Source organism: Zophobas morio, unplaced genomic scaffold (genome assembly GCF_036711695.1).
Source record: "Zophobas morio isolate AGI-343-1 ecotype UQ-CSIRO unplaced genomic scaffold, CSIRO_AGI_Zmor_V1 ptg000594l, whole genome shotgun sequence".
Taxonomy (NCBI): domain Eukaryota; kingdom Metazoa; phylum Arthropoda; class Insecta; order Coleoptera; family Tenebrionidae; genus Zophobas; species Zophobas morio.
This window is the reverse complement of record NW_026972697.1, coordinates 62,780-66,124: the sequence shown is the minus strand read 5'-3', so window position 1 is coordinate 66,124 and position 3,345 is coordinate 62,780. Positions and strand designations below refer to the sequence as shown.

The window sequence follows — 3,345 nt, the reverse complement described above, 5'->3', positions numbered from 1 at the left end:
CTAGGAAATATGAATGGTTAAATTAAAAAATTGTCTAAAACAGCCGGAAATTACTAACTGCAGTAATAAACAACCGAAAATATGCTTCTATTCTATTTCGCACTTTTTTCCCCAAGGGTTGCCTATTTAGGTTGTCAAGAAACGATCGTCAACGCCGGCACTTTGTAAGGACACTTCGAGTACTTTGCACAAATTATTAAAAGGAAGGCAATTGATTTTTGTTGCGTGATAATTAAGTCTCAATATAATTTAAAATAATTTAATGTTCTATTTTTTTATGTTTATAAAGCTTTTTCCAACAAAGTGTATGAGATTAACCACTATTGATTGCTAATAAATTAACCCATTTTTACATACACAGACCCTATTTACAAATATTTATGTAATTTTTTAACTATTTCGGATATTGAAAAGGGACCGTTCAAGGTGCGACTTAACAACTTTTTCAAGCGACGGATGGCCCTTTGCTCTGATAAGCTTGTAAGTTATTATCTGACATAAACGGTATTTAAATTTTGTCCAGGCTGCGGTAGGGCTCTTGATAGTAATTGTAGAATTTTTGAACTGTAGCTTAAAAATTAATAACTTAGATATTGATATTTTTAATATACTGGGTCAATTGTTTCTTTGGTTTTTCAAGTTAGAGTTCTTTACATCATTCAATTTTTTGTGAATATATGAGATTTGATAAAGTTATACTAATATATATCGTTATCTAATTCCTAATAAATTTCTTAAAAGAAATTTATATGAAAACTAACTTACAATCATCAAAAGAGAATACTTACAAAGACTCAGGAATTTGACTAATTTGTAAGTAAACAATTGTCAAATTCCTACAAAATCAATTAACCACAAATGAAAGTATACTTTTAGTAAGATAAATTGGTAACAGTAATATCACTTACCTTACCTTAGAAATGCTTTCCCTATCCACCTTGACTTATTACACTTTTTAATTCAGGAAACGTAACAATAATATCATATCTTCAATAGAGGATGGTTCCTTTGCCGAACAAAGCGCATTGACAGAATTGTTAACCTTAATAACTAAATTTATTTTCTAATTTTTAGACTGACTGCTTTTGCCTTCTACAATTAAAGGGAGTTAAATAATAACCAACTCACTTCTATTGGAAATGCAATGTTCTCGCCCCTGAAAATCCTAATTTATCTGTAAGTTTGGTTAAAACTCTAAAAAAATAAGTGGTAGAATGGATAACAAAAGGAATCCATTTCTTGTAAAAAACTTACGTTTACTAATAATTGAATTCATTTGTAAGTCGAAAACTTTTAAAAATGTACTAATCCATTTTACCACAAATAAAAGTATACTTTTAGTAAAAAGTGTAAAAGTATCTACTTACCTTTTCTCTTTGCTTTATGAATGATTTACCGATATTCACATTAACTTATTACACTTTTTAATTCAGGGAACTTAGAAATAATCGCATCTCATCAATAGAGAGTGGTTTCTTTTCTTACCTGAGCGCATCGACAAAATTGTTAACCTTTAACTAAATTTATTTTCTTATTTGATGACCGATAGCTCTTGTGTTGTGCATAATTCGTTGTTTTTTATTATTTTCTTTCCTATCTCTAACTATAATCTAATATCTCTAAGATTAATTACTCGATGAAAATTTTCTATGCTGCTCTCGTCTTCTTTATGAGAATTTAAATTATAAAAGTGAACGATGCACTTATGAGGGGGAAATTAACGAATACAACACTTTTGATAAAAACAAATGCATTGCTTTGAAGCCTACATGACCTACTGCTCAAAGCACTCAAGCCACTAAGCCGGTAATTTCACTTCCTCCCTCACCAACCAGGGCAGCGGCAGCATGTAAAATTTCTAATTGTTATGTATTTCTAGCGCTAAGCTTAGTCTTTGCCTGGTTTTCTTAAGCCTACATAATAAATTAGGTATTTTCACAAATTCGTTTTTTACCTAGTCTTTCTGTTCCCTTAAGTCTTATAAAACAAAGTGTTTCTCTGGATATATAAATTTGCGAATGATGACTACGAACTTCGGGAAAAAAGAAAGAGAACCCGTTTTATTGTCCTTAACGAAGAGGTAGTCATCATCTTTATTTTAAAGGCTTTGGCGGGTTGTCGGTAACTTAAGAACAGACTATTGAAAAAAGAATGACTTGGTGCTAACATCGAATTTGCACTGTGGAAACAAAAGTAAATAACCTATCATAGATTCTTATAGCTAAAGTTTAAGTTACAATCTCCAAAAATTGTCTACTAAAATATTATAATGTATTAATCATAATAGTTAAAATTTTGAACTGCATTGTTTACTTAGCTTATAAATATTACAAATATTAATGCTTATATTATTAATTCCAACTTTGGGACTAAAATTAATTAAAAAAATGAAATTAAAAATGGGTAATCATTTATCTAAATGTAAAGAACTGTAAGGTAAATAGTTAAAAAACCAAGAAAAAAATTGCAGAGTTGTGTCTCATTCACCTTCTTGATTTTCATTCTTGTTCTCGTCCTCGTAACTGATGCATATCGTTTCCAAACTCATTCTTTGCGATATATCTAATTGCTTAATGTTTTAAAAGAGCACAAGCTAATCTGTTTATTGGTGGTGATAGGCCCTAAGCTGAAAACGATGCGCAGAATTATCTTAGTTTTATATATAAAGCATTTCACTTGATTGAGGTGGCTGATTGGACCAAAAATAACATAAATATGTAAAAAAAAAAAAAAAAAAAAAAGTCAGCCCCTTTGAAAATGCCATGCAACGGGCATAAATAATTAATTTTATCAGGATTTCTTTTAAATTGGATAGTTTAGATTTTAGAAGTTGTGGACACATTTTTGTGTCACTAATAATCCTGCAGGCAATCAGTATAAATTTTAATAGTAAAAAAGAAATTCTGTATAAAGTTAAAAAATAAAAAAACAAGACATTAGTTGTCAACTATATGATCTCCTTGCAGAGTACAATTTAGTTGACACCGAATTTAGTTGACACAGTTTAATTAATCTCGTGTGTTTAATTTAATTTTTCGTATATATATTATATTTTACGATTAATAAAGTAGAGGTGATACCTATGCCAGCTCTACAAAGTGTCGAGGCAGAGGAATTTCCCTAGGTATAGCCGATCAGGCACCCGTTTCTGTAATCACTGTCTTCAAACCCCCTTGGAAGCTACTCCCGCCCTCCGGTTTGGACACCATCCTTGGGATTGTCTCTTCTACTGTTTTGTGCGGGGATCTTAATCGCCAAATCTGCATGGAACAGCCGAGCCGATAACTCGAATGGGCACACCCTTGGCCTACTCTGTTGAGAAAGCTGTCCGTGCTAGGTTCCCAG

The 3,345-nt window shown here is 31.3% G+C and overlaps 1 long non-coding RNA gene across 1 annotated transcript; it reads left to right on the top strand.

The window, feature by feature from the left end:
* The first annotated feature begins 405 nt into the window (after nucleotides 1-405).
* Nucleotides 406-1,920, top strand: LOC135121468 (uncharacterized). Its single transcript, XR_010278986.1, has 6 exons — nucleotides 406-480; nucleotides 742-813; nucleotides 965-1,036; nucleotides 1,105-1,176; nucleotides 1,434-1,505; nucleotides 1,625-1,920. It is a non-coding gene; the product is annotated as an uncharacterized LOC135121468 (long non-coding RNA).
* Nucleotides 1,921-3,345: the final 1,425 nt, after the last annotated feature.